General features: G+C 35.7%; 1 protein-coding gene across 2 annotated transcripts in view; it reads left to right on the plus strand.

Moving 5' to 3' along the window:
- The first annotated feature begins 1,111 nt into the window (after positions 1–1,111).
- Positions 1,112–12,652, plus strand: part of LOC126762449 (uncharacterized) — a 122,707-nt gene continuing 111,166 nt past the window's right edge. Inside the window, exon 1 of one of the 2 annotated variants that reach the window (XM_050479185.1) lies at positions 1,112–2,048. The gene's annotated coding sequence lies outside the window, so the exon portion shown is untranslated. The remainder of the gene's footprint in view (positions 2,049–12,652) is intronic. The other variant, XM_050479183.1, reaches the window with a different exon arrangement.

Here is a 12,652-nt window from a genome sequence, read left to right on the forward strand (position 1 = left end):
CCTGGATGTTTGGATATTAGACGAATTGTGATTCTCTGGTTGGTTAAATAACGTGGTTCAATTTGTCTAATATTATTTTGCCTTCTCTTTACAAGAAAATATGGCTACTAATATTTCATATAGAATCCGAGATTTTTTACGTGGACCTACCCACCGGCACGAGCATCAAATAATCAACAAGCAATATGTGAATACTTTTGCAAAGTACATACATATGTATGTATATACTTACATACATATGTATATGTACGTATTATGTATGCTTACATATAAAGTAGTTGCATTAAAGTACTAAGTGCTGATAAGAACCGCCGCGAAATAAATATAGAAAAATAATGGACTATAAAAAGTTGTAAACAATTATATAATGGAAAGTGCGTATTTATATGCATATTCCCCTTTATTGCTAGAATGGAGCACAAGAATCTAATAAAGTTATGTGGATATGTACATACATATGTATGTATGTGACTTGGCTACAAAACTCCACATGTGTGGCAGTGCCACTAAAAAAGCGCTGACCCTAAGAAGCTCCCATTACCATTTGTCAGTTCATGAGAACGAAGACAATCAAAACACAGAGCAAAGAACCTGTTTAAATTAAAACAAACAAAAAATAAATTATAAAATTCTCAGTAAACTAAGGGCACTCAAAGCGCAAATAGGGACTTACACTCAATACTAAACTGAGTTGAAAGAGAGTATTTTTGTGATGGAGTGAAAATAAAAATCTTGCAAGTACTGAGAAAATGGGCACTCAACAAAAATCTGCCGGTTAAACAGCTTCGCTCAATACTAAGTTCCAAAGCACTCAGCGCTCCAACGAGTTTACAGCTATAGAAAATAAACACACTCATACTGAAGTAATAATTACTCACTTTTCTACGCTCACTCACAAATTAAACTCTTCGCAGTGTATCTCATGAGCACTTAATCTACTCACTCATCCATTCATTTGCTCACTCTCTCTCCCACTCACTCAATGGTGTCAAATCAGAAGTTCACCGCTTCACAGCGGTCTCAAGAGCACTTAATCCACTCAATCTCTCTCCCACTCACCCAATGGTGTCAACAACCAGTCTGCGCGCATTGTCTGGCCAAGTAGTGAGCACATTTACCTCCATAACCATTGCCCGGCGCTGGAATTGTACGCCACTTGAAATCAGTTTGACTTCAACGCGCTCAAACGATTGTAGTGATTCGTAATAACTTCGAGAAAATCTTATATATTTTCGGCAATTAAATTGATACAAAGAAATAGCGATTTTTAATTTGAAATTTTCAATGCAAATAAAGTGAGTGTTTCAAACAACAACGATAAGTAACAGAAGGAGCATTAATTGCTCTCAAACTCAGACACAGCATCTCTGCGCAAAAAGAGTCCTTGCTGAGCGCCACATATCCATATCCTTTTGGGAAAGCATCTCAACTTCTTTTAGCAGAGCGTCTCATATCCTTTTCGGAGAGCGCCTTATAGCTGAATACCGTTATAATTGTGAGCCGCTGAGCCTAGTGAACTGTTGTGTAAAAGCGTTTGTGTGGGCGTTGTTAGCCGTTCATTCGCTCACAAAAGGACTTAATAGCAATAACAACAACACTGTGCTATATCCTCCTTGAAGCTCGTGTTGAACTACTGCGTACGTAAGTGCTTATAACGGGAATTGTATGACAAGTGCGCGCGCATAGTACTCGCAAAACCTCAAATTTATTGACAGGAGAGTGCAGTGAACGCTTCATTCGCTGACAAAAAGCCAAAAGTGTACGCAAAAAAAAACAGAACACGAATTAAACGCGAATAATTTCGAGAGTGACTTCGTCGTATTTGTTTATTCACCACAATTTGCATTTGTTCGCCGCTTATTCAACAAATAGGGCTTGAGTCAGCCAGCATCGCCAGCGGCATCCTTCAGCCACACAGCAAAGTAAAGGCAGCAGCAATAACAAAAACAACAAAGCAATTGCTTGCGTGTTGCGCAGTTTTCTTTCCGTTGCCATTTATTTATCGCCTCCGCTCACACACAAACACACACTCAACCACACAGAAGCAGGTAAGATAAAAAGTCGGCAAATCCGCTGTGATTATAAGTGGTAGTCACACACACACACGCATGCAATTCCACTTGAATGAGTCAATAAAATGTCTGTATGTATGTATATGTATCTGAAAAGGTAACAAAGCTTATCTGCATATTTTCATATGCTTAATAAAATGCAAACAACAACAACAAATGCGTAGGTGTCAAATCGATTTTTCCCTTCACCACCCCTCATCACCCTTTGTTGGCTTTACACATTATCCTTTCTGGTAATTATTGAAATAGTTGACATCCCAAAACGAAGAGAAATAATTTTCCGAAGTCTTATGTCGAAAACTATAAAAAATATTACGACCGAACTTACTTGTTACCGCGTAATTGCCTCTTGAAGGCTGACTTAGTATTACATTACACTAACACTAAGCGACTCAAATGTATGAATCGGTGCACTTTAAATAATTTTGAAGCCGACAATCAACAGTTAGAACACAAAATGCTCGAAGCATCAAAAGGAGTCCCTTTTCAAAAATAATCAGCACACAACAGCTGGAACCACACTACTCTATTGATCTAGCCATTTCTAGATTACATAACGGTTTGTTTTTTAAGTTACAGGGTGAATTTTAAGTTAAGTTTGACGAAAATTAAAAATAAAGCTCGCTGGAAATATTTTTGAAATTAGCCTCGCTTTACAATATTTAGTATATAATTTAAATTTGATTAGAAACCAAGATATTTAGGAATTCAAATGGCGATGTTAAACTTATTGGCCTGTAAAAAACCTCAAAAAAAATGTGTCCTAGGTCTAAGTAACTCAGTAATTTCAAAGTATTCTTCTTCAAAATACTTTTTTTTGGTATTTCATCAAACCATTTTTTACTTGATATAGACAGTTGCTTTATGGCTTCGCTTTCGGGTCTTCGTAAAAAATTAATATTTTCTACATCAACTAGTACGGAAATATTGCATACTTATGAATGTAACCGTACAATTTATACTCCTTCAACTTAAGCAGGGAAAAATCTTAAGGTGCAAATCGTCAAGCAAGCAGTTATGTATACTGCTGAAATTCCCCAACCTGAATCACCATGATCCCCAAAAGAAGACTTCGATTTAGAGAGACTTCGAGTTATGGAAAGACATCTAAACATATGTACATATGTAGTATAAAAAGGTTGGAAGTATTATTGACCCGATTTTATCTAATTTTGCCTATACTAAATACCATTCATATGCCACATGCTAATAAAATATTCCCTGAGATGCATTAGGGTACCTCACATACCATTTCCAATCATTTGGAGTAAAGTCACGCGTATGTTTTATGTTTGTTATATGGTGGCTAGATCAAGTTTTCGCCCAATTTTATCTATTTTAGGCACACATAACAACAACAAAACACGCTCTCACATTTTCATTGAGATAATTCAAATGTTGGCCGATATATGCCGTTTAAAATCAACTGGAAGTTCGAAAAATGCAATAGTCTGTAACAACATGTTGCAAGAGCATAAAAATATTGGCCTGATTTTGATCACTCTTCGCATTTGTTTAGTAAACTTGATCAAAACACATTTATCACCATTCAAATGAGAGGAAAACGTTGATGACATCCAAATTTTTAATTCCTTGAGAACTCACATACTAAAATTAATGATTACGTTTATTGTATATTGAAACTCCAGTTGGGAATTTAAAGGCAAATATTTTGATTTTCAAGACTACTTTCGAAAAGCGAAACAATATTTCGAATGAAATTCTTTTGGTTCAATACTCAGCTAATTGTTGTACAGTGTACCGCCAAGTATATTACAGATGTTCAAATTTGGCACTAAAACTTGGGACAATTTATGAAAAACTAGAGTAAGTCTCTCTTCTTGATCGCAGAAGCTCTAAAATATCCTAACAAGGAAAAAGAATGTTCTATCTGTTAAAGATTTCAGTTCATAAGCTATTGGTTGTCATTGATTTGACGAACTTTGGCGAGTGACGAATCGAACAATCAGTTCTATAAATATTATGATATTGTATGTATGTATAATGGAATGCTGTTACTTTTTTGTATCTAAAAAAAATTTATGACTACTTTTGAGAGAGATCAGCGCTAAAAACAAAGACGAAAACTTTTTACAAATTTATGTGTAAAGTAAAATTTGTCTAGCTTGACTGGTTTTGGAAACTTACTCTGGGGTTTAAACTTATTTTTATTTACTATGTCTCAAATATACATATATTCTACTTCTAATTTCTAAAACTTTGTGTAGCACCTGGCCACTAAGATATGATGCTGTCAGCCTAACCAGGTTTGTTCCTAAAAAAAATCTCACCAAGGAGAAATCTTGATTTTTGAAAAAGCTAATTGAGGATAGATTTAATTAAATGAGTTCAAATTAACTTCAATTAACTGGAAGATAATACCATATAACATTAACAATAGTAGAGAGTTTTATGGTCGTCGCCTTTGGGTTTGTTATATGGATTTATATTTGTTAAACGGAAGCTAAACCCTGAAAGATAATGTAGTATACCAGATATATTGTTCATTAAGTAATACACCAGATATATGTACTTATATTTAGTAATATACCAGATATAAATGTATTAATATACCGGATGTTGACTTTATGCAATAATATATGTCACTGACATGAAAAAGCAAAGCAAAATGTGGAGCATGCCGATGAAGATTTCATAATTGAATCTTCATCGGCATGCTAGTGTGGGAACATCTTCAGCCAGGACAGCACTCTATTACAAGTATATGTGACCTGGTCTACGGAAAGGGGGCTTAGGTGTCAAAAAATCAATTTTCACTTTTTAGTTGATTCGGATGGAAGATGAGATGCTTTTTCACGTGATAGAATCCAAAAGTCATAACTTGTTTGAAAGTTCCCTAAAAATGTAGAGAAGGAAAACTAAAAATACGAAAAAATATAATTTTTTTTGTAATGAACACACTAGCAACCTACACGATGAACTATAATAATATTCCGACCAAAAACAACACTTACTGGACGTCCTTGAAGCCTCTGGAAAGGAGAACAATTAATGAGATAACGAGAAACTGACGAAACGAGTTGTTTATTTTTAACAGCTGTTTCCCAGAAAACTAGTTTTCGCACGTTAGCTCCCTTTTCGTAGACCAGGTCACATATATACATATATAGTATACATAACAATCTAAGGTGCTACACAATATAGTGAAACAGATATTCTAAAATAATTCAGAATTTTGCATAAGTCACTGAACTGCTCTACTCTATCCAACGACGTTAGGAAATCCAAGTTACAGAGTTATTTGCTTACTTTATAAGTTAAAAATTAGCTCTAAATTAACTTAACGACCTCAAAATAGAATTTTCATAGGTAAATAGTTCCTTTCTCTAATTGTGGGAATATTCACCAAGAATAATACCAAACCAAGAAAACGTTTCATAAATATCAGAAACTTATTGAACTTAAAGGACGCTCGAGAAACATAATACCCGAATTTCGAGTCTGATGTAAAGATTAATGTTTTACAAATCTTCTACCTCATCTTCTTATTCTACAAGTATGCTTGACAACTAAAACCAAGAATTAAAATCTCCAACGATCCCACATCACCAGCTCATAACAGAGCAATTAAGGTGCCTCGTATGAATATTAATTGCTCGTTTGTCAAATTGTCAGCAGTAATCTACGGTAAGAAAAAAGCACTTAGTCTCTAGGTATGAAATTCCGCGGGAGCTGAATTTTTTATTTATCGGCTGGAATAACCGCTTTATCACTGATTGAGGTGGCTGAATGCTCATGTGACTATAAGTAATTTCATGCGCGGAAGTTTGATAAACAATTATGGATTTTCATGAAAGGGATTGTTACTGCAGCGTTCAGATATATGAGCTCTGCAAAAGCAATGCTTGAAATACATGCATATATTTGTGTGTGAGCTTGATTGCAACGCGAGCTGCAAAAATACACAGCATTTAGTGTTGTTGCCACTGCAGATAGTTCAAATTGCATTAAAAGGAAGTGATAGCACAAATAATTACATATATATGTATGTATATCAGAATGCATGTATATATATGATAATCTGTATATGCATGCATTTATGTTTATACATATATATGCCGTAAATGCTTCTTTTATGCATAGCAAATGGCACAAATACAGTTTAATGCTTTGTAAACTCATCCATACTCCAAACTCATCCATAAAAATAATTCTTATATTGCAGCGTTTAAAGATAGTCGTTAATTTCCGTGATATGCTGTCATTATGTGTGAACTATAATAATAACCCAATGACAGTGCGCTTAAACACAGACATATTCATATATGTATGTATGTCTATACGTGAATAAATACATATAAGTATAGAAAACAGGAAAAAGCATTAACTTCGGCTGTAACGAGGCTGAAATACACTTTATAAAATTTATAAAAATATCTTTGTCCTAATTTTGTTTGTGCAGTTTGTATGGCAGCTATATGATATAGTGGTCCGATCTAAGCAATTTCTTCGGACATTATACCGCTGCCTAAGGCAATAATTCTTGCTGAATTTTGTAAAGTTATCTTCTCAAATAAAAAAGTTTTCCATATAAGGACTTGATTATGAGCGGTGAGTTTGTATGGCAGCTATATGATATAGTGATTCGATCTCAATATTATACAAGGAAAATATAGCGTTCTTTTGCTTAAATACGTATTCCAAATTTCGTAAGGATATCTTCTCAAATAAAAAAGTTTTCCATACAAGAACTTGGCTTGAATCGGTCAGTTTGTATGGCAGCTATATGGTATAGTGGTCTGATATCGACGATTCCAACAAATAAGCAGCTTCTAGGAAAAAAATAAAGTGCGCAAAGTCTCAGACCGATAACTCTAAAACTGAGAGACTATATATATCCTACTCAGGGTATAAAAACACAGAAATTCCAATGCATAGAGTATATTTATAATGAACAGACAATGCAACGACAGAGACATAATAAACTGCATGAAAATCCTGGAAACAATGCAATTTGACAAGCGACAATAAAAGCCAATAATGCGCTTACACACACTCCCTCATATGCCAGTGCATAAGTACTTATATCTAAGTGTGTGTATATATGTAGGTGTGTGTGTGCTGGTGACACCAGCAATGACACTGCCAATCAAATGTGAAGCGAATTTACTATTGCTAAGTAGACGCACGCACATACACACACACATATCGTAACCGTGGCGATAATCACATGGATAATGCACGTATATGTGTGTGTTTGTGTGAAAGTAGTCTTCGATTGCATTTAATGCACAATCAACAGTCACAGTGTGCTGTGCATGTGTGCTCTTATTGGCCGCCATTGTAAGTCAGCGCTGATTGACACTAACGCTTATACACACACATGCATACCTACATACATAAATATGTATGTTTCAATACTCACGCAACTATTTAATATGTTGAAATGTGCTAATTACGGTTGTGTATGCCGTTTAATAGATAATATGACAACTCTTGAATGTGTGGGTGCACGTAAGCTGGAAACAGAATTTGATTCACAAAGGTGAAAGTATTAATTTCATAGTTTACTTATATTCTCGACGGACCGAAAAAGAGCCAAAAATATTTGTATGCACTGAAGAGGGTATATTTTCTTTCCCCCAAAGTTTATAGCACGCAGCTTTGGAGATCCTATAAAGTATATATGTACATATATGTAGATATAAATGATAATCGGGACGAGTTGAGTCAATCTAACCATATCCGTCTGTCTGTATATACCCGAAATAATCTCTCATTTTTAGAGAAATCGATCTGAAATTTTGCACTTGTCACTATCTTCCCAAGAAGCTGCTCATTTGTCGGAACCGTCGATATCGAACCTGTATATCATATAGCTGCCATCCGAGAAAAATCAAATTCTTGTATGAGAAACTTTTGACAAAATATCTCCACAAATTTTGGCATAAATTATTTTTTAAGACAACGCTACAATATTCGAGAAATATCCCAGTTCTGGCAACTATGTATATCACATGTTCGTTTGTCATATGTCAGGTCTTAGGTTCAAATCTAGTGTGTCAGCCTCAGAAATATAATTTTTGGAAGATGTATTTTAATAGAATGTAAAATTTTTGAAGAAAGCAATTAAAGTCGCAAAATCGACGGCACTTGAAATAAAAGGTCATCCTGTGTTGTATTGTTTTCGACCTTCTCCGTCGATGAAATCTAAAAGCGGTTGAATGCAAAATATTGTCTGTACAATGACCGTGGTGATAATCGTGTAAAGAGTATGCGGGGGTTCTGTTAGGAGCGTTCTTCCCTGGTCAGAGGTACAGGCACCTCAAGCACAAGAGGTTCCTTTTCCTCTGTTAGACGATGAGGTCATTATTGATAAGGTCATCCGGGAGGGATATTTACCTCACAAGTCTAAAATGCTATAGTTGTTCACCTTTTGAACTCCACTGATGAGATTAGAATGACCCTCCTTATCAGGACATCAGTCTCTTTCCAGTACTTAGGAAATTACATCCAGGACTCCGTTTCTTGAGCGTAACCCAGGTTTCATATTTTGTCTGGGACTAGGTTTCTTGCTTCTTGCTTAGTCGGTATGCCGAACAGTTGGGATCGTATGTTATGCTTCCATTTGAATTGTTAATGCGGCGAAGGCGTTTAATTTAGAATTAGAGTTAACTTTTTGTGTGAATGACACTATTAATAGTTTCGGATACGAAATATGACGGAAGACTTAGTTTTGGTACAATGGGGAGCAGGAGTCCTTGAAGTACGTTTCAATATGCTCATGCGGCATGGCCTTACGGGGACTATCGTGGTGGTCGTGGTTTAATAGGCCGTGGGGTAAGGCCATCGTAAAAAGCTACCGGTACGGACACCGGAAGTTGTCCATACAAAGGCTTATGGTCGAAAAAAACATAATTGACAAAAGTTAGATTAGGTTAAGTTAGTCTGGTAGTTCTAGACCAGTATGGTCCTTTGCGATACCAGTTGGAGTTAAGATGCTAAATAATTGAAAAAAAAAACAGCAGCGTTTTTTCTAAGAGTTAATTGGAAAGTCTCCGATATCATAGTAAGCGAACATTCTTTTGAGATTTGAGAACAGTAAATCGTCGCTTGGGAGCCAGATCTGGAAAATACGTTGGTCTCGGAAGCAATTCGAAGCCCAATTCTTGGATTTTTGTCATTCTTTTTACTGACTTGTGTCACGGTGCACTGACTTGGTGAAACTGCACTTACTTTTTTTTCAAATGTGGGCATTTTTCAGTGATTTCGGCAAACGGTCGAGTAACGCTTTGTAATAATTGCTGTTCTTCCTTTTTCAAGAAAAATTGTTTCATGTGCATCCCAGAATACAAACGCCATAAATTTGCCAGCCAACATTGCGTTTTTCCGCACTTTAGAGCGGGTTCCTCGTGTGCAGTCCACTCGGATGACCGTCGATTTAACTTCGGAGGGAAATGATGCATCCATGTTTCAACCATTGGAACATATCGTTGCAAAAACTCTGGTAAATTATGCTTGAATATCTCCAAACACTACACCGAATCATCAACTCGTCGTTGTTTTTGCTCAAAAGTGAGCTAGCGCGGCACCCACTTTGCAAAGAGCTTTTTCATGCCCAAATATTTGTGAATGTTATGATGTACAGATTCTTTTGATATCTTTAGTGTGTCTGCTATCTCGAACAACTTCACTTCACTTCACCAAAATTATTTTCCGGACTTTTTTGATGTTTTCGTCGGTAACAAACTCTTTTGGGCGGCCACTGCTTTCACCGACTTTGGTTCCCGTTTCACCACGTCTAAACTAAACATACCAATTCTTGATTGTTGATTTTCCTGAGGTAGTGTCCGGATGCTCGTCATCATGACAAGTTTTGGTTTTAACTGTATTTTTCACCTTTAAAAGCAGTATTTTTTTGAACATGTGAAATTACTTTTTATAAATTTTTTCACAATAACCAGGGTTGCTTCACTCAAAATGATATAATTTACATACAAACTAATGATCCGACAGCTGTCAAATTTATACAAGCGCCTTTTGAAATTAGGGCTAACTAAAAATTATATGAATTTAGTGCTAGTAAATACATCCAAGTGTCAGGCTGGAGACCCAAATTGACCTGTTGACTTAAAAGCCAAAATTTTGGTCATTTTTGGTTTACCAAAGTTTGATTTTTCAGCCGATCCCTTCGAACTAAAACCTTAAAACTTTTTTCTACGGATCGGTCGTTGTATATATATGCATTAATTCACATAAATGTCAAACAAAACTTATTGCAAATGTTGCAGAAACTTTATTACATTGAAAACTCTCGCTTAGAAGGTGAAATTCTCAACCTAAAGATCGTTTACAACGCATAATTGCCTCATAGTTGAAACTGTGTTTGTACTTCTCAACTGACTTATGAAATAAGAAGCTCATCGCAAGCCAAGTTTATGACAATTAATTACCTCAAGGCACAACTCCACACCATAAAACTTTATAACCACGTATAAATTAGCACCTGTGACATCTTGGCTGAAGTTGCAAGTTTCAGATTATACAACATATACATACATATGTATATAAATATATGTTAGTTGCTTGTTATTGCATAATTTAGCCATTAGCTTAATTATTTTACACAAATTAAACGCTTGTTAAATATAAATTATGTGAAAAAAGTGCCAAATTATGTCGCCTAACATGACTTCCAGCTATGTGATTATGTAAGCAAGTTGAAAATGTCACTCACATGCTAGCGTGTGCTTATGCAATGACTGATGGACGCACAACAACAAAATGCATAATCATTTTCCTTTCAACAATTTCAACAGCATTGGTGTGTTTTGGGCGCTTAACCGTTATTGTGCATAATTACTGGTTGCACAAACAAAAACGGTTAAATAAATATGTTTATATATGTGTGTGTGCATATAAATTTATTATTATTGTTATTATAGCGAAGCAGTATGGCATAACATTTTATTAATAATATTTATTTATGGTTAGGCTGCTAAGTGATTCTAAGCCGATTTCATAACAAGAAATGCGGTAAATATGCCATGCTGTGTGCGTGTGGAGTTGCCACATGTACATAAAGCAATAATAAAATTAAAAATAACTGCCTGCTTTGGTGCATATATGCGTTTGTCACTCACTTTAAACGCTTGTCCGCCTTCATTTCACGCGCTGACATTTTCAAAAGCAATTTATGCGCCCATAAATCATAAATCATGAATGCTTGGCACCCCAGCTTAGCCATTTCTTTGCTACACTTTCGTGCCGGCTTTGAATCGCCTTCCCGCTTTTGCTGCAAGCTTTTGCTTTCTTTCATTTTTAATAGTCATTTGAATGAAAAAAGAGCAATAAGAAAGAAAAAATGAAGACAAAAATTAAAAAAAAGTAAGAAAGAAATACAAAAACAACATGTCACTTAAGGGGATTAGCGTTAATCGCTGACATTTCTTTGTTACTTTTTTACCAGTTTTATTGGATAATTCGAGTTGAGATTATGTAAATTATGAACAAAGAAATTGAAAACGCATATTGAGCAGGTTTTGTTAAGTGAGCGTGTGGGGAGTGACAACTCTGTCACATATTTCTGCATTTTTTGACAGCTGCACGCTGATTAGTAAATTAGACCACAAATGAGCTTTGTCAGAGCTTTTGAAAGTGTCATTAGATATCTTCTTGTTTAAATAATAATAATTGATGTGTAAGGAATGGGCTTAGATTAGACCAGAGTGGAATGAAGATCTTAAACATGGCACTAAAAATATAGGAATTAAAGAAAGAAAACAAAGGGAGAAAACTGAAGGGAATCCATTTGAACTTTTTCAAAGAAAAAACACTTCAACTTCAAATTTAATGGAAAGTGTTTACTATCATTCGAAAGAACATTCTTTTGCATATATTTATTGAAGACTATCTCTTTCAAATGTTGGCCGCGACTACGTCTCAGATGGTCCATCCATTGAGTTCAATTTTCGTTGACTCGTTCGAGCATTTCGACTGATAACTGTTGAATGACAAGCGTGATTTTTTGACCCAAAGCCTGGATCGGAGCGTGATTGTCCGCATAGACTTTAAACTTTACTTATGCTCACAAGAAAAAATCTAGTGGTGTGATAGCTCGCGATCTTGGTGGCCAATAGACCGGCCAATAATGTGAAATTATCTACTCACCGAAGTGTTCTCTCACTGGATCCATTGATTATTGATGCGATGTGCGGTAAGTGGCGCCGTCTTGTTGAACCCAAATGCCGCCGAGATTACGAGTTTCAATTTCAGGCATCAAATAATCGGTTATCATAGGACCGATAATTCAACCACACTAAAATGTTGTTTTTTCTAGATGAAATGGAAGCTCTTCAGGTTGATCTACGTCCCAAATGCGGCATTTTTGCTTGCTTTCATTCCCATTGAGCCAGAAATGGGCCTCATCGCTGCCATAAGGTCAGCAACGTGAACGTGACTTTTCAAGTTCGATCTATTTGACTAAACCGATTTTAAGACCGCTTTCTGCACCTATTACTATTCTCGATTAACGTTCCTTCATCTTTTCCTCGTATTCTCACGTTCTTTTCATATCTCATTAGTAATACCGTATGTGTCAGAGTAGCTTATCTTACTTC

This window comes from Bactrocera neohumeralis, chromosome 6 (assembly GCF_024586455.1).
Source record: "Bactrocera neohumeralis isolate Rockhampton chromosome 6, APGP_CSIRO_Bneo_wtdbg2-racon-allhic-juicebox.fasta_v2, whole genome shotgun sequence".
Taxonomy (NCBI): Eukaryota; Metazoa; Arthropoda; class Insecta; order Diptera; family Tephritidae; genus Bactrocera; species Bactrocera neohumeralis.